This window comes from Nyctibius grandis, chromosome 1 (assembly GCF_013368605.1).
Source record: "Nyctibius grandis isolate bNycGra1 chromosome 1, bNycGra1.pri, whole genome shotgun sequence".
In the NCBI taxonomy this organism is placed as follows: Eukaryota; Metazoa; Chordata; class Aves; order Nyctibiiformes; family Nyctibiidae; genus Nyctibius; species Nyctibius grandis.
The window spans coordinates 71,014,120-71,033,105 of record NC_090658.1 but is presented as its reverse complement, the minus strand read 5'-3'; positions in this window follow the sequence as shown (position 1 = coordinate 71,033,105).

Below are 18,986 nucleotides of genomic sequence, written 5' to 3'. Positions count from 1 at the left end.
GGGAAGTGGAGAGCATTTGCAGACTCTAGTAGGCTCCTTGAAAGTCAGGATGCTCAGCATCTTCCCACATCCATAGCTTGTAATATTATGCTTTTCTTGGACTTCTAAAAAGGACCATGAAACTTTGAAGGGCCTTTTGTTAGATCTTGACCAAATTTTAGGAAGTTACATGCAGAAAAAAAAAAAAATCAAAATTATCTTTTTAAGTACCAGATAGACTTGACTGCAGTAGCTTGTCCAGCGTCAGGAAAGGAGAACGTGCTTAGAGAGAGAAGGGCCTGTGATTCCAGCAGTAGGCAGAAGTGCACAAAACCCCCCTCTCAGTTTGTCCCAGTATTAGATGCTAGAATCCCAAATACAAATGCAGAGAAATACACAGTACTTAATAAAATGGCACACCTTAATGATTAATCAAGACCAAAATATGTAAGGGTGCCTCTGTTAAAGTATCATAGAAGAAAGAACGACAGACAGACACCTTTCAAAGAACACTGGGGACAGAGACAAGGGAGATACACTTTTATAAAGCCTACAACAATTCTTTTGTGTAATTCGCTTGTATAGACCTCAGTCACTCTTTGTAAGAGAGTGATCGATAGCCACAGTCTGCTGCCATCCTCCAAAATGCAGCACTTTGTGTGCAAGAGGAGGGCTTGCTGCAGGCTTTGTTGTCAGCAAGGAAGATGACCTGGGGAATGGCAGCACAGTGCTCTGCAGGCAGAGTGTGCCAGCTCCCCCCAAACGCCAGGCCAGCTCCGAAACAGGGGCCATGCATCCCCACGTTAACTCAGCACTGGATCCAAGCTAACGTACTTTGCCTTCAGCTCTGCTTTCTGTGTGGGGCTCTGTGTAGAGCTGGCCTCAGTCCCCCTGAGCTGGAGCACAGGCAGACTGCGCTGAAAGGCAAACTGCTTTTCATGCCTACCTCGGAAAGCTTTTGTAGGCATACTCTGAGTAATGGAGTGTTTCTTTTCAGGCCTTTGAGAGGAGTCTGCTCTACAGATCACACATCCTTTGGCTTGATCCTCATGTTGTCTTGACTCTCCCTGAATGTAGAATTTGCAACAGCAAAGGAGCATGCAGGGATGTCACTTTATCACATGGATAAAACCATGGCTTAACAAGTGGACCTTGCTTAAAGAAAAACACAAAAGTACACAGACATGTCATAAAGGAGCATGTAGTCTGTGATTTAACTGTATAAATCAGTGAAAAATGAGAAACCATTAGAGACTTGCTCTAACTGCTCAGTATTAAGCAAAAAATGAAATCAGAATGCATGTCAGATTTTTCAATAAGCAAGCTACCTTTTATCCCAGAGTACTGGAAGCCCAAATTAGTGGTATATTTTACAGGTAAGCCGTCAGTTAACCAAAATTTGAATACTCATGTTATTTTGTTGTTGTTGATGTTATTTTGCTTCCTCATAGGTGTACCATTAACAAGCTAAAGCAACATGCCGAACACCAAACAGCTGTAGAGCAGCCACTTTCTAAAAAGAGAAGAGAGGCTCTGAAATTGCAAATGGCTATGCCTGACATGGAAGAGGAAATATTTTCAAAAGTAGTGATGGTGCAAGAGCAGATAACATGTGGTATCAGGTGATTCGGTTTATGGTAGTTGGGATTTTGAGGGCACAGGACTCAATTCTAGACCCATTCTATTTTCAGTCATCAGTTGTGTTCTGAGGGAGGTTGAAGTCGCTCTAACTGGGCACCCAGTTCCCTCAATGCACTCTGCTAATCATGATGAATTGCTGACAGTTCTTTATTCACTGAAAATTATTGCACTCTGTGGCTTTTCAGCAGAAAGGCACAGAAGAAAATGTACTTTTTTCCTCCTTCCAGTGGTTAGTTCTTTCAGGTCAGGGTTAACTACATCAAATAGGGAGAGGCCTTCCAGTGAGCTTTTTTATTTAGCAAATCAATATATGGCCAAACTTGATTAACAAGTGGTGGATTTGCTTTGATAACTTAGTTTTTAAAATAACTTGAGGGTTTTGTTTGGGTTTTTTAAAGAGGAAAAAATAATGAAACATGATTCTGATGTTTGCTGATTCTATAATTGATTCTGCAGAGGCATCCTTTCTACTGTGAACACCTTTTGAAGAAATCTTAATTTTTTCCATTATTTAGAAGAATCAGTCTCAAGTGTTTTGCATAAGTTGGAAAGATCTTAGAAAATCTAATCTTTCAGTGAAGTGTGATTCATATCTTTGCATCACGAAGCTAAAAGAATGCATAGGTAAGGACATAAAACAGAGTTTATATATAATAATTTTATTCCTGTTGGTTACAGGTTTTTGTTAAAGAATTACATTTTTGCTTTGGTGATCCAGATAATAAATAGGCCGGAATGTTGTCAGGTTGGTTCAGTCGCTCCCAGTCACGTGGCAGGATGCACTTCCACTTCAGTCTGGAGACGTAGGATTTAAGCCCCAGAAATGAGCATTACATCCAGCAATACAACAATAATTAAACGTGCTAGGCCTTCCATCAGTATCAAGACCACTTCAAAGAACGAACTCCTTTAAGATGATGAATTAAACACTTCTCAGCAATAGCTTTTTTAGCAGCTTCCCAGTGCATACATAACGTAGATGAATGCTTTCTAATCCAATAGAGTCTGAACAGTCTCAGTCAAGAATTCCACTCCTTAGCTACATGTGAAAAATAAATTGTATCCTTGCTTTTAGGATAACATCTTACCTTTTGGATATAAAGAAAACATTCTAAGAAGACAGAAGTAACTGCATCAGTTACAAAACTGGGAGGAGTGGCTGACACACCGGAAGGCTGCGCAGCCATTCAGAGGGACCTAGACAGGCTGGAGAGTTGGGCGGGGAGAAACTTAATGAAATATAACAAGGGCAAGTGTAGAGTCCTGCATCTGGGCAAGAACAACCCCATGTACCAGTACAAGTTGGGGACAGACCTGTTGGAGAGCAGCGTAGGGGAAAGGGACCTGGGGGTCCTAGTGGACAGCAGGATGACCATGAGCCAGCAGTGTGCCCTTGTGGCCAAGAAGGCCAATGGCATCCTGGGCTGTATTAGAAGGGGTGTGGTTAGCAGGTCAAGAGAGGTTCTCCTCCCCCTCTACTCTGCCCTGGTGAGGCTGCATCTGGAATATTGTGTCCAGTTCTGGGCCCCTCAGTTCAAGAAGGACAGGGAACTGCTAGAGAGAGTCCAGCGCAGAGCCACGAAGATGATTAAGGGAGTGGAACATCTCCTTTATGAGGAGAGGCTGAGGGAGCTGGGTCTCTTTAGCTTAGAGAAGAGGAGACTGAGGGGTGACCTCATTAATGTTTATAAATATGTAAAGGGCAAGTGTCATGAGGATGGAGCCAGGCTCTTCTCAGTGACATCCCTTGACAGGACAAGGGGCAATGGGTGCAAGCTGGAACACAGGAGGTTCCACATAAATATGAGGAAAAACTTCTTTACGGTGAGGGTGACCGAACACTGGAACAGGCTGCCCAGAGAGGTTGTGGAGTCTCCTTCTCTGGAGACATTGAAAACCCGCCTGGACGCATTCCTGTGTGATATGGTCTAGGTAATCCTGCTCCGGCAGGGGGATTGGACTAGATGATCTTTCGAGGTCCCTTCCAATCCCTAACATTCTCTGATTCTGTGATTCTGTGAGTTATGTGGAGTTAAAATTAAATTGCATTGGAACTGTCATGATTATTTTACTTGTATCATGGCTGTGCTGCACCTTTCTGCTCTATCAAGGCATCTCAGACTCACCAGGAACTCCCAAGTGACGCTGGATGTTTGTCTGTAGGTAACTGAATGCTCTCTGTACAGAGTAATTCAAGTGCTTAAAGTTAAATGTCTAGTAGTACTTTAGATGTCCTATGGTATCCTGCCTGTCCCAAGATGCCACTTCACAGATCTCCCACAGAACCTGTGTCATACATGCCAGCTCAAGTGAGTATCTGGGGTCTTCTGGGACACCTAAAATGGTTCTACATATGTATGTTTAGACATTTTAATTGCCTTCCCACATTTAGACATCTAAGTTTAGTCGTACGCCATCTGGTGCTGAAAGATACCGCGAGGGATGCAACTCTTGAGCTCCTGTGGTTGCCGTTCAGCTGAACCACTCTAGAGCTCTGTGTCAGGATGGCATGAACCCACGCCTAGAAATGCTGGGTTTCTTTTGTGCTTTAGCATGAGAGATGACCCTTTGTTTTGACAAATAGAGTATTTAATCTTGCAAGTTATAATTATATGAATCAACGTTGAATTGCTTATTGCAGTATACATATCTGTTAGAAAGTCCTAAAAGCATAATGACAACAGAACTGCCCTGAAGGAAACAGTCTCAACACTGTAGCAACAACATAGCAACATTTCATAGGAAGGAAAGATTAATTTATTTTAAAATAGACCAATTTCAGTCCGTCATACTGTGATATCCACAAACACCAGGATGCATGTAAGCAGTTTGCCAAGCATTCAGACACTATGGCACCATGTCCAGGCAGCCTGTCCAGGAGTGCTTGCAATGACATGGGGGATGAGCACGGCTTTAAATAAATATTGTGCTAAGTGGATCTTTCATCTGACCCAGTACAACTGTCTTGGGTTCACATTTCTTCAAAACGTACGAGACAAAAAAATCTTTTACAACCTTCAGGCTACATCCAAGACCCCTGTGCAGGAGGGAGACAGAAAGACCTAGGAATGTGCTGTGCTTCCAAGCATTTCTGATATTGGATATCCTAGTGCCGGTATAGACATCACCAATGGTAACATCCTGGTGTTCCCAAAGCTCACCTGGCAGGTCATATGTCTTCCCTCATATCAAAATTTATCAATTCCAATATAGAATTGGAAAGTATTAAAGGAGCTTGTATGGAGATACATGTGTACATAGTAGATGGCAAACGATGGAGATAAATCTGTTACTTTATCTCTTGTACAATAACAGGTTGATATTTTGAATAAAGGAAGCAAATGTCTTGACTTAAATGTTGCAGCAAAGTGCAGTTGAACAGATGAACTGAAAGCTATGTTGGACAATGCGGACACGGATAATATCAAACTGCAAAGAGCGTTAAAGCTTTGTTGATGGATCTTATATCTAATTTACAAAACAAGATAACATCTTTTCCTTTATCTAGAATCAGAGATTCAGAGAATCAGAGAATGGTTTGGGTTGGAAGGGACCTTAAAGATCATCTAGTTCCAACTCCCCTGCCACAGGCAGGACACCTTTCCACTAGACCAGGTTGCTCAAAGCCTCATCCAATCTGGCCTTAAACTCTGCCAGGGAGGGGGCATCCACAACTTCCCTGGGCAACCTGTCCCAGTGTCTCACCACTCTCACAGTGAAGAATTTCTTCCTAATGTCTAATCTATGTGATAAAAGTAGGGAGCCTTAGAAGAACTGTCCTGGTTTAGCCTAAACCAGGCCAATTTTCCTTTCAGTGATTTTTACTTTCACCTAAGTCTCTTCTAAGTAACTGTACTTTCTGAAACTAACTGCGTGTTTTGCAGACAGTGACTGCTTCTAGGACTGATAACGCTCGAAGTTTGTAGTTATCGCTGAGGCACCGGTAGGGATGTTATGCAGAGAGGCTCTTGCTGTACTTAGTCTTAGAGAAACCAAGGTCACTGCTAAATTCCTCCCTGCTTACGAGTGAAGAGCCGAGGCGGGGTCGCACCTGCAGGGAGGAGCAGACAGGGCAGGTGACCCAAAATTGACCAACGAGGGTATTCCATCCCATACACGTCATTCTCAGTATAAAGCGGGGGGATCACGAGGGTCTCGGCCCTTCTCCTTCACACTTCTTCCTGCTGCCCTTCCCTTGCTTCTTCTTCTGTGTTTGGGTGTTTCTGCTGCTTCAGGCTGCTTCTGCAGCTTGAGCCTTTGGCCAGTGTCCAAGGAGGACTCTGTCCTTTTTCCTGCTGCCCCCGATCCCGATCCGTGCATCCCTGAATCCAGCTCTCGACCATCGCTGGGCCCAGCCTGGGCCTTCCTGGAGCCTGCCCTGCAGTGCAACTTTCAATAAATGCAATAAATGCAACTTTCTTTGAAGTGGGTGAAATTCTTGTACTTACTCAATACATTCCCTCTATGGACTTCTTTCATGAGTTTTTGGGATGCTTTAGGCATAGTGTCACACATTTCCTCTTACTCAAGCATCGGTGGAAAATGGAGTTAAAAGTATTGCTTACCGTTAAGAGGTAAGGTCTAGTGAGTGTAATACTGTTCTCTAATAATATAATTGTATAATTTAGCTTAGTGTTATTTTTTATATTGTTTTGTGTTCTAGTACCTTTTGACCCACAGAGTCAGAACCGTGCTGTATGAAACTGCAGACTAAACTGAATTCTCTGTCTATAACTTACAATGCAAGTAACATCTTCTCACTGTTGTGTGCTGTAGTAACGCTGATTTCACACTTTGTAGTTTTAAATCACAAGGTTGCCCTAAACATTAAGTATACATAGAATAAGAGATGAAAATCAAAAGAACTTACTAAAGGCTAAGGAAAAAACTCTGAAATAGTATTGAAGGTATTCTGAAATAATATTGGGCATATTCTATTTTCAACATTTCATTCAAAAACTGGAACCCACAATATGCCAAGAATTGAACATTTAGCATGGAGCATTTAGCAAAGAACTCAAGGACTTTTGAATGGGAGGAAATAAATTGTAATGTCTGGTCTGAACACATGACAGTGTGTTTTTCCAACCTTTTCATGAAACAAAAGAAACACAGCATATCCTTGGCCTTTCCATCCATGGCATATTACTAGAAAGTTTTAACCTGCCCATTGCTGGGGGATCTAACTTTTTATCAGAACTAGAATGTTGTGCTTACTGAGGCCTGCCGTTTTCCTTACGAAATGGATGAGTGCATAGGCTGCAGTTTGTCCTACCAAACATTCATTCAGCCTGCAGGACCAACAATTTCCACTGGTATTTCACAGTTCTTAGACTGGTTACATTTACGTGAATTATTCAGCACAGCTCTTCCCCATTATTTTCCATGGAAATTTAGTAAGAGTTTAGGATACTCAGGGTCATGCAAAATCCTGCTTTAATCTCTATCTGCAAAATGCATGTAGTTACTCCCTACAAGCACAGAGAGATCCACTGAAGTCTGACACTAGATTGAATGGCGTTGCTTTTGTGTTGAAAGACAAAACCCAGTCAGTGTAATGCCATAAACATAATAAATTTATTTGATGCCTTTTTCTGTTGTATTGTGAAAATGGTGTAATCTGAAGTGTACAGTAACACATGAGTATTTCAAAAATTGAACAATTTGGCTTTTGTTTTATTCTGTCTGACCTCTTAAAAAAACAAACAAAACCCAACTGACTTTAATTTCAGCATGATGGGAGAGACAATGACCTTTCTCAGGCAACAACTAAGCTGCTACAACTTGATCAAGACCTTCAAGACAGAAAACAAAATCTGAATTATGTCAGGCTCTTCAGACAGAGAAGTGGAACAAAATCTCTCACACGGCAAATTTGATGAGGAATGTCACCAAATCAGTGATGCATGCGGAACAATATGAAAGTGGGTCCTGCTGTACTGTAAGTAGAAAATTAATCAGCTACTTTACAATTAAATGACATCATTTCAATGCGATGTTACTTTTCTAACCAGGTTTACCTTTAAGATGCTGATTTCCTAACTGTACGTTACAGGAGAATATTAACTTGTAAATGACTGATTTCTTTTCCTATGTAACATGCCATGAGATGAACATGTTACTATGGATTTCATAAAGTTTACAGGTTTGTTTCCCTGAAGATATTTATGGATCTCTTAAATGTAGAACTATTTTTTTTTGTTTGCCAGTACTTGTTAGGTAAAACACTGCTTGGATTTTGGTTACAGAAGAGTGCATTTCTGGTGTGGAAAAATAAGTAATATATAGGAATGTGAAGAATAAATAAAATACAGCATCCAAAAATTTGGTAAAATTTTCTGTTGTTCAGTAATTTGAACAGCATATGCCTCTGTAAGATTTTTACTTATGCTTCTACATGAACAGTGTTGTTAATATTGTTATAGCCCTGTAAGTAAATTGGGTGCCCAGTTTTCATTATGCTTCATGGAAACTGCTTAGGCTGCTTTAAAAACCTCTGCCTGTATTTGCAGAAAAGTACATGTTCTAATTATGCTGATAGTTTCACATCTTGAGAGAAATTTCTCAGCTGTTTCATGCATTTGTGACTGGACTTGGGTTTGGGTTTTTTTGTGTAGAAGCTGGTGGCATTTCTGAGCTCAAATCTTGTCACGGTAGGATGTCTCTTTATTTGAAATTATATGAGTACAGGAATTCATTCTTCTGACAACCTCTGTTCGGCTTTTGTAAGTGATAAATTCCAGCCTAAGGAAATGTCAAATCACAATGAAGAGAGGCTTGCCTAGAAAAAATAATGATAATTCATGTTTTACAGTAATTCAAACTCAAAGCCACCAGCGTGTGCATATTAAAGCAAAATGTCATTAGATGTATACAAATTAAAGCTTCCTTGGCCTTAATTTTCTAATTTGTTAGAAAAGCAAAGTTGAGAAATAAGTAAATTTGACACTTCGCTATGTTCTACAATATTTTAAGGAAAAGAAATTATTTTCTACCTATAAATGGTCTTTTTTTCTTTAACCTCATTGCATAATCATTTTCTTTTGGATTTGTTTTTCTTCAGCTGAAGTATTATCTGTTTGTATTGTTTCACAAACAAATGTCCAATACTTACTTCATCTGCCTTTACTCTCTTGCTTTGTTTTTTTTTTAATATTACAAGCCTCGAGAATCTATGCGTCCTCAGTGTGTCCTGGAAGGCATTCAGTAGTATCATATACACAAATTCAGTACGGTGTCTGACTGACAAAGACATGGATAATCAGCCATGGTGAATGCAGCATTGCTCAAACAAGTATTCTGGAGCCTTCAACAAGTTAACATGGACTGGTAACGAAGTGTGGAAGTTATGTTGGCATGAGCAAAACCTAGCGTAAATCTGCACTGCTCTGTAGACTATGTATTGTCACCCCAGCTTCCAGTGCATAGTAGGATACGGACCCATGTACTGGGAAAAACTTCATCTTTACCTAAACTCCTAAATACACATGTCATCATAGGCACATTCAGTGTTGCTTTGCATGTATGTATTCCCATGCTTCTACCATAGGAGGTACTACTTGAAACCCACAGGTACTCAAGTAAGCCAAATACTCATTCACTTCAGGAACCTGAGTACTTCACAGTGCTGCCGTTACACCAAGTATGCCTGTTTCCTTGATGCTGCCAGCGCCCTGGGGCTCCCTGGGGCTCCCTGCTTGCCCTGGGGAGTAGCTCCAGGTGCCTTCCTTTGGCAGGGCACAGCCATGACCTGATGTGCAGCGCAGGGGAGATGGCAAAGAACAACTGTGCAGCTGAGGAAACCTGGTGCCAGCCAGGGCCAGCTTCGGAGCTGCGGGTCAGCCTGGGCGGGGGGCAGAGGCACGACCTGGCTGCGGGAGAGGGTCACCGACACAAGGTTTGTCCTTGGGACACTGTGGTCTTCTGTGGGGAGGTAACATCTCCTACCTTTGCTACTTTTGACCCTTAAGCCAGAAGCTTTGCTTGTACTCTTGCCTCAGAGTCCAATATTTAAGATCAGATTTTCTATTAAAAGAAGCAGCAGACCGCACAGTCAGTCAGCGGGCAAGGGAAGGGCACTAGGAGGAGCTCCCCTTCCTCACACCTCCCTGGCAGGGATGCTGCTCTTCCTTGCAAACGCGGCAGATGCGGCCTGACCCAGCGGGGCCTGCAGGCACCGAGAGGATCGCTCCCAGCCCGCCCCCCGGGAGGCTGCAGGCAGAGGCCCGTCTCCCCGAGGGCGAAAGCGCAGCAGGTCGCCGGGTCTCTGCCCCCGAAGGGCTCTTCTTCGCGGTGAACCCTCCCCACACACAGGGCTCAGTGCCGCGGGGGTCCCACTGCCCGCCCCCGGCGCCCCTCACCGGGGCCGGCCCCGCCGCTGAGCCGAGGGGGCCGGGGCGGCCCCAGGTGAGAGGCGCCGGCGCTGCCCGCGCCTGGCCGGCAGGTGGCGCCGCCCGCCCCGCCCGGCCCCCTCGGCGCGGGGGAGGGGAGCGGCCGCGGCAGCCCGGCGCCGGCTGTCAGCGCCGCGAGAGCGGCGGCGGCTGCGGCGGAGGGCAGAGACCCCAGCGCCATGGAGCCGCAGGCACAGGGTGAGTCTTGTCGGGGCAGAGCCCTGCGGGGCGGCGCGGGGGTCCCGTCCGTTTCGCCGCCGGGAGCTGCCCCCCCACCCCGGGAAGGGCCGAGCCCGCGCGCGGACAGCAGGGGAGCGCCCCGCGGCGGGAGAGCCTGAGGGCGAGCGGCCGCGCAGGGCATCGCCCGCCTGTCCGGCGAGGGGCCGGTGAGAGGACCGCGGTTTGAGGTACCGTGAGAGGCTCCCCGGCACCTCGCAGGCGGTCGCGGCCCCGGGCTGCGCTGGGGAGCGCGGCATGGCCCGGCCCGGCCGGTGGAGCGTCCTCGCCGTGCGCCCTGCCCTCCATCCCTACCCGGGCTCCCCTCGGCTGTCCCGATTTTCCTCCGTGGGTGGGATGGTGACTGTCCGTTTGTGCCTTCTGCTGGTTTTAAACGTTTCGCGGTCAAGTAGCTGGGTCACAACTTCGCGTTAAGTTTACCTTGGTAGGGGTCTGGGGTCCTTGTAGGCTCTTGGAAGTCGTTGTCCTGCCTGGCTGCCCACCTCGGGAAACCCTTCGGCCGGACGCCAGGCTCTGCCTCTCGGGGGAGGGTGCGAGCCCCTGCCGGAACCGCAGCTCTGCCCGGGAGGCTGCGGCGTGCGGGAGAGGAGCCGGGGGGGACCCCGCGGCTGGGCTTCCAGCGGGGCTCTGCGCTGCCGTCCGGGTGTGCTAAAGCGCTTCTGCAGCTTGGCAAACACGGCTGTCGTTAATTTAAAGTCAACGTTTCCGTATTGCAGCAGTTATGATTAAGTTAGCTATTCATATCTCTCGCTGGGTAAAGTTAACTGGCCTCGAAAGAGCAGAAGAAACTCTTCATGAAAGGTTTAGATGATGTTTGGGTCAACCTAAGGTTTTAGCGTACACAGATCTTGCTCACCTTTATGGTCTTGCTTATATTTTCTGAAGAACCTTATGACTTTGCCATACATGTCTGTAAGTCAACAGTGCTAAGCAGGTGTTGTAAATATTTCTGCAAAAGCAGAATGTTTAGAAACATTTAGAAACGTTTTATGCCGTCTATAAAATAGGGAGATGAAGTAGGGGGGAGACATATGCTCATTGAAATTATAGAATCATAGAATGGTTTGGGTTGGAAGGGACCTTAAGGATCATCTAGTTCCAACCCCCCTGCCATGGGCAGGGACACCTTCCACTAGACCGGGCTGCTCAAAGCCTCATCCAACCTGGCCTTAAACACTGCCAGGGAGGGGGCAGCCACAGCTTCTCTGGGCAACCTGTGCCAGTGTCTCGCTACCCTCACAGTAAAGAATTCCTTCCTAAGAACTAATCTAAATCTACCCTCTTTCAGTTTAACTGACAAAATAGCCTTCCAGGATAGTTAAAAACTGTCTTAAACAAATACATGTAAAAGAGGCAAATGTTGATTGCAAATACAGTTGTACGTAAAGGAATACAGTGGGAAATTTGAGTTCATGATCCTTGTGAAGGAGAAAGCCTTTCCGGCAAAAGTGTAGTGTATCTGCTGTCCTAATGGATACATGGCTGAAGCTGATTGGCAAAATAACTAGATCTGTAGCTCAGTTCCTGGGGTTTTTAGAAGTCAGTATTAAGATTACAGCATAAGACTGTTATTTTCCGAATACATCTGTACAAATACTACGGTGGGAGCTCCTGTTCTTTAAGCAGGAACTTCATATGGTGAAGGATTTGATAATTTCTTGTTTTGTAGAACTGATGGAAAACAGTATCTCATTCTAATTAGCCAGAGAGTGGTATATGTGCATGTGAATTTTTTACGTTCCCTGACTAGTAAGATGAATAAATATGTTCTTAGTACATGTTAAAAATTCAAGCCAATAAATGCATTTTGCTAAGGTATGTTTAGGTCAGCAACTCTGTTACTGCCATAGGTCTTTAATGAATTCTTCTTCTGTATTAATATCTATTGGCTAGTGAGAAGATATCAAAGCATTTTGTATTGCTTAATTTTAACTAATTAGAGATCCTTAGCCTTTAATTCATTTTTCTGCATGCAATGCAGGAGCTCAGGAGCTTTTTCTTTTTTTTTAATCTTAAACTTAGTTGACAGAAAGACAAATATGGGACTTTTCAAGGCTATACTCAATTCCTAAGTCACTTTTTCCTTCTGTTTCTCACCTCTGTGTTTTATTTCTACCGTTTCTCAGTACAGTCTCCCATTACTCAAAAAATATCTTTTTTTAGCTTAGCAAGTACAAGCTAAGATTTTTGCATGCCAGCAAACCTTTGTTCTAAAATGTCCCTCTTTCCTTCCAGGCTTAAGTCAGTGCATGCTACTGCAGTTACGGAGCCTTGCTGGCAAAAAGAATTTAACCTGTATGTGTCTAATGCAGTTGAATTCAATTAAGTATATCTAAGCACTGGCCAGAAATCTGAAGTTTTCAATGTCACTATGCAATTTGCAGAACATAGTTATAGGGGGTTGCTAACAAAACAGTAGCAATTTGCTTGGGAAAAAAAAACCACTTCAAGTATCTGCTTAAGCAGCAGGAGAAACATTGTATACATTTTAATGAGTGTATGAATTGCTTCTAAGGAGCCTTTAGATGCCCACTGAGAAAGGCATCCTGAATGGTTTGTTCCAGTGTGCTCTGCTGGAGGGTTGCATTCATGTTGAAAAGACAAAGTAAAAGCTATAAATTTGAAAGCACTGTCTAATTTTTCATATTAAACACTTTAAGAATTTTCTCCAAAAGGACTTCTCTGCATAATTGTGTTGTGCCATTTTATGCTGTCCTGAAGGGAGCCTATGCCTGAGTAGATCAATTTCATGTTCAAGAAATACACACGTGCAAGTATAAAATGTAGATTTCTTCAGAGCATGAAAATAATTTTGGTCAGCATTTTTACATAGCAGCATGAATCAACTTTATAAATCTTAATACAAGTGTTGACAAAAAAAAAGTATTATTGCATGCAACTGTACCAAGGTACTGCACAGAGGTCACAGCTAACATCAGGAGTTTCTGTGGTTCAAGGCACAACATAACATCTGTCCGTGCCCCAAAGACTGTGCAAATGCTCTGATATTGATCTTAAAGCAATAGAGAGATTTTGTGAACTGAAACGGAATTACCATTATACTTAAGTATATTGAATATGTCTTGCAGCATTCATGCTAACTAGATAAGACAGTCTACCAGACAGAGAATAATAGTAATTAATGTTGAAATATTTTCTAAAGAAATAACCGTATGTTCGATGTAAACAAATTCATATGTGTAATGAATATCATAAATTGTACTTTACATAAATTGTACCTTCAAGACTCTGGGTGCTTTTATCTTTGATCACTTTTTCCTCTTAATGGTCCCAGAGCTAGCTGATGCCGGGAACACACCAGCTATACTTATGTGAGATGCTAAAAAATTCCGTAAGAGCGTATTTGTTTTCCTTCCTATGTCTGTCAGTCATTTTTAAAGTGAAAAGTTTGGAAGTCTGAAGAACAATGTTTCTTTCTGAAAGACAGAAAATCAGAACTGTGTATTTGCCTCTCACGATACTCTCATTCTACTCCAGGTCCAGATTAACTGACTATCCTGTGTAGACCTGCTTTCTAGTTTAAAACTGTGGATGTCCTCTGATAATGACAATGCCACAGGTGTTTTCATCTATCTGTCATCTGAGAATCCCGTGTGACTTTTAACACTGGAGCTTTGCTCTTAATCCATCCCTCTCCTTTAGCAATACTTCTCCCTTTTTTCTTGTATCCAGCTATAATTTTACCTCCTTTTTTCTCTGTCATGTCCGATCTTGATTCTTATGCTGATAAAGCTTTGGTGCTCTCTGCTCTTTGCCCTTTTACCTGCGTAGGTGGCTCAGCCAGCTTCTTGCACCTCTAGCCTCTGAAAGGGTTTTTGAAGCATCTCCGTGTCCTAGCAGTTCTTACGGATGCTCTGCATCCTCTGCTAATTGTGCATCGTAGCCATAACAGCTTGCTGTGACCATGCATACACCTGTAAATTATGGTGGTGAGAGCTGTAGTCAGTTCAGATGTTAGGACTCCTTCTCTTCCTTGAAGCCCAATGTCTCCCAGGTCTGCAGCACTGCGCTGCTTTCCTCTGCTGTGTGCAGCTGACGTGCTCCATCCATGATCCTCAGGTCAGGTGCATCTAGCACGTGAGGTGACAGAGCAGAGAGGCAGCACTTGGGCACATGCCATTTGGCTGGAGCTTATGATCAGAAGGAAATCATTAGAAGGCACAGCATTAGCCCAGTGGCCCTCTCCCTGCCACAGTGGCACCTGTCATCTCACGGTTGGATGGTCTGAGGTCTCCCATAGCGGAGGCAGTGGTGAGGAGGTCTTGTGTTACCTGTGATATGGTGTACAACACTCACTAAAACAGGGCATTGGCAGCTTGGTCAGCATTCTCTCTCCCTCTTTCTCCTCACTAGCTGCTCATGTGGTTAGTAATACAGATAGGACTCTGGATAGAGAGTCAGTCTCACAGTGGGAAGGTGGGGATAAGAAACACATGGACATGTTACTTCACTGCTGCAGCAGTGCTGTGGCTGTCACACCAAAGCACAGTCTTGCTGGAGAGGGCAGCATCTTCTCTAGCCTCATTTCTGGGGTTGGTGGCTTTACCAAGGAGCACTGACTGTTTTGTTCTGTGTTCACCTTTCCCCTAAGGGCAAAGTAAAACTAGTGGCTTGGGGTTGATTTAGTGTATTTGTTCTACAAGAAGAAAATCCCTCTGGTTGGGTAAGTAAGTCCATCAGCACACAGGTTGATCAGTGTTGATACATGTGAGAAAATGGGAGGCATGAGGCAAGAGGAACCTTAGTTTTCTTGCCCAGCAGCAGCTGCTAGTTCCTTCTGTTGTGAGAAGTGCATTTACGTTCCCTGCCTGTGTTTGCAAGGAAAGTGCCTGGTCACACATGCTTCCGAGGCTTCAAGATTCACTCTTGTTAAGAAAGTTTGTGCTGTGTCCTTACTGCCTGCTGGAGCTTACCATTGCCCCGCTATGGAAGGCAGGAGAGAGGACTTGGCAAAGGGTCAGGAGGATATTGGGGTAATTGAACCAGCCAGTGATAACCGGCATATTTGACTGCATGATGGAAGTCTCAGCTGCTGTGTTGGTAAGATCACACGAAGATGAGGTCAAGTGAAAATGGTAGCGTTGTAATTTGTAATAGGATCCTTAAATATTTAACAAGAGTGCCCAGAGCTTGAGATAATTGCTCTTTCATCCTTTTTATACTAAAAGGAGTGAAAATATATGCATGGAATGAGTTATCAGGTATATTGGATTTCAAGCAAATACATGTCTGAAATCAAATGCAGTTCTTCTGTTTTACCTTTTTGAACCTGTACTGCTTTCAGCTTTATGACACTTGTCACAGGACGAAATTCAGTTTCCTGAGGCTGAGAAAATATTAGTGGTTTTCCTGCTACACAAGAGAACCGAGAATAGAATACGGTGGGATCTGGAAAAGAGAGATAGAGGAGATACCTCCTCTAAAATCTAGGGCCAGTCTTCTAAGGCATTATAACTTTGCCAGTTTCACAGCCATGAAGATATAAAATGCAGAATACACAAAACCAAACACATCAAATCCTAAAACGTGTTTTTAAATTCTTTCTCTATTTTTTCTCCTGTATCTTTTTATTTTCACAGGACTGCTGGTACGAGTCCTACTGTGAGGCAGCACAAGTATAGTCTGAGTCTGCTCTCTATCAGTGTTCTCAAGTGCAGTAGTGGAAAGATGAGTCTGCTGATGCCGTTCGGATGTGCCTTGCTGGCTTGTGCAGTACACTACAGAAATGTGTGGAAGTTTTGAGGAGCTTTGCTTAGGCCGTGTGCTGCTTGAAGGTCAAGGATATGGCACAAGCTTGGCAGAAGATTGCAGAGGGGTTGAAGTATGTTCTGTGTGGCAGTATTTAGAAATTTTGATGTTGTTTGGTAGTTTGTTTTAGCGTAATCTTGAAATTTGGGTTTAGAAAGACTAGTCAGCCTTTGTTTCAGAAAGTGTTTTAAGGGTAAAATTAGATCTTTCTTACTAATAAGAAAATACCTCTTGGGGTAATACATAAATATGAGATCTGGGCAGGCTAGTTTTATCTAGTTTTATTTGTATCTCATAGAAATGCACAATTGCAATGCCAAATTTTAGAAATGTAGTCTGCTGTAGTTATATTGGTGCTGTCTCAACTGGGCATTTTGGCTGCTGCATTCTCTAAACCTGTCATGTACGAGAAATGGTGAGAGAGGACTGACAAATCTGGATTCTAATATCAGATGCCACAATGACCTTCTCCAAAACCTTGGGCATATTAGTTGATTTGTTTGATTCTCTAGGACAGAGGCAATGCTGCTTAGCCATCTTTGAGATCCATGGATGAAAAACTATTATAATAGCTAACTAGGCTATCATCATTACACTTCTGCTTCTGTGGCATGGTTAAGTGTTGCAGGTGGGTAACTGTAGAAGACAGTCATTTAGCAAGTGTCTGTATTGCACTTCAGCACTAAATCTCCTTTCTCTTATGCTCTCTCTTATTCCCTCTCTTTCACTTTGTAAAATGAAGTACAATGTCAGCAGTGAGGATCTTTCTGCAAATGTTCTTACCTGAAAGTGTAAAGCAAATGCAAGAACATGACCTGCATAAAGTGATACGGCCTCAAGTACCATCTTATCTTGATGATAAAGGTCTTACACAGAGTCTCCCGTTTTCCCTCTCCTGCTTGGCACTTTTTACCATTTCTGTGCTTGTAGGACTGAAACTCTGGATAATAAAAAGGGCTTCTAAAAGGCTGTTCTTGTTAATTAATTCTGTGCAAGATTTCTTGAACTTTCTGATTCTTTTTGGCTTATTCCAGTTAAAAGTTATTGTATTTATGTTAATGGCATGGTGTTAATGGCATTGTAAGGTGAAGGATCCACTATTGGATCCCCAAGCAGACAAGAAAGTTCCCACTGCAAATAGTAGCATAAAATACTAGGAGTTTTGGTATTCTCTCCACACTGTCTGTCATGAAGTTTTGTTATGTAAGGCTGGTTGCTGAAAGCCATCTCATTTTTGCAGCTAAAAGCCAGGACTTTTACAGCAACTGAATAAGAATAATATAGCAGGAAAATTTAAAAGAAAGGCTTACCGAAATAAGGAAAAGTCATGGTTAGGTGTGTGTATCCTGTGGCCAGATACAATAGCTTCTCTCATTTAGTCTGTTGTCCAACAGATGCTTAGGAACTATGTAGTCAAGGATCCAGTTCTTAAGCAATTTTTACGTCTTTGCATTTCTAGTCACAAGGAGGTCTAATGCTTTGTGTCACTTCTTTTTTCTGGAAGAGAACGCTCTGTCTTGAGCAGTCAGTTCCTTCTGAAGCAAGCAGGGCTGTCAGGGAAAATACTTGCTTCTGGGTTTTTTAATTGGTCTTCTGGGGTTTGTTTTTTTTGTAAAGTTATCCTGCTATCACCACTAATTTACCTTAGCACGCAGTTACCCTTGCTGTCCACCAAGAACCTGGTCAGTAAAGCGTTTTAAAGTAATGAAAGTACTTAAAATGTGCAATAGAAAGCAGTCACTTTTCAGCTTTGCTGTTCTAAAGGTAAAATTAGACTTTTAATGTTTTTGTAAGATAATAGAATTTAAAGTACTTTTAACAACAACAGATTCCTCATAATGCAAACTCAAGATTCAGCATTTAGTGTAACAGGGGAACTAGGGCTCTAGTGGTGCTTTTGGCAGACAGACACAAAATTACACCCTGAAAACATTTTTGATATTCATGCAAACATGAAGTGTCTATAGATATGGTGTTCGTTTTCCCAGTAAAAAGTGTTTGCACAAAATGCTTTTGTAGCAGGCAGTGAAGTTTATTTTCATGTACTTTCTTGCTGAAAGGGCTACTTTTGTTTGCTGGTCAGTGAAGTTGTTATTTGCTTTCCCAGGCCCCAAGGGACCAGATCCTGCCTAAACTATTTCTTCCTCTTTTGAGAACCATTCTTTCTGGTTTTTTCTTTCCATTTGTACAGTTTGATTTCTGTCTGTGTTTTGCTTTAACTTGTGAAACACCATTCCTCTTTAGCCATCCAAATACATAAGCTGTCTCTCTGTAGTGCCTGTGCCACACTTTATAGTTGTATTTAATAATTGCCTAATAATTAAAATTACTGATTTATAAATTGTAAGTAAACTATGGAAAGCATGATTAAAACCTATGTATGGTATGGATTTAAAAGGCTGTATTGTTTATATTCTGTAAATATTTATAAATGGTGGCTGAAGGGAGCTGATACTTTCCATGTTTGCTTCTTCAGTAGAGTTAAGTTTTTTTGTGTTCATCGTTTGTTCAGGTGTTCTCTTTTCACCAGTTTCCTCACCAGGAAATTGTGTTGCCACCTGGGTGGATCTAAGGTGGTGCAAGTTTGTGGTTACTAAAAGGTTACGCATAACCATCTTAAAAGTTTTAAAATACTTTTGCACAATACCCTTGGAAAAATAGCTTTCATTGTGCTTTAGGTGAATTTAGTAATAAATTGTCGTGCTGATGTTGGCTCGGGCATTTTATGTGCTTATCTAATTCCTCTTTCTATGTTTCACACTTTAATTAAAATGTTCTTAACTCCTTTGAGTAGATCTCAGATGGGTCACTCTAGGACACAACGACAGATCTTTGGAGAACGATTTGGAGCAAATGTGTTTACTTAGAATATATTCTGAAGGCCTCAAATGCTTTGTGTTCTTTCTCTGCTGGGTTGGTACATGCTAAATTTTTGTTAAAAAGTGATCAGAGATAGATGTATTTAAACAT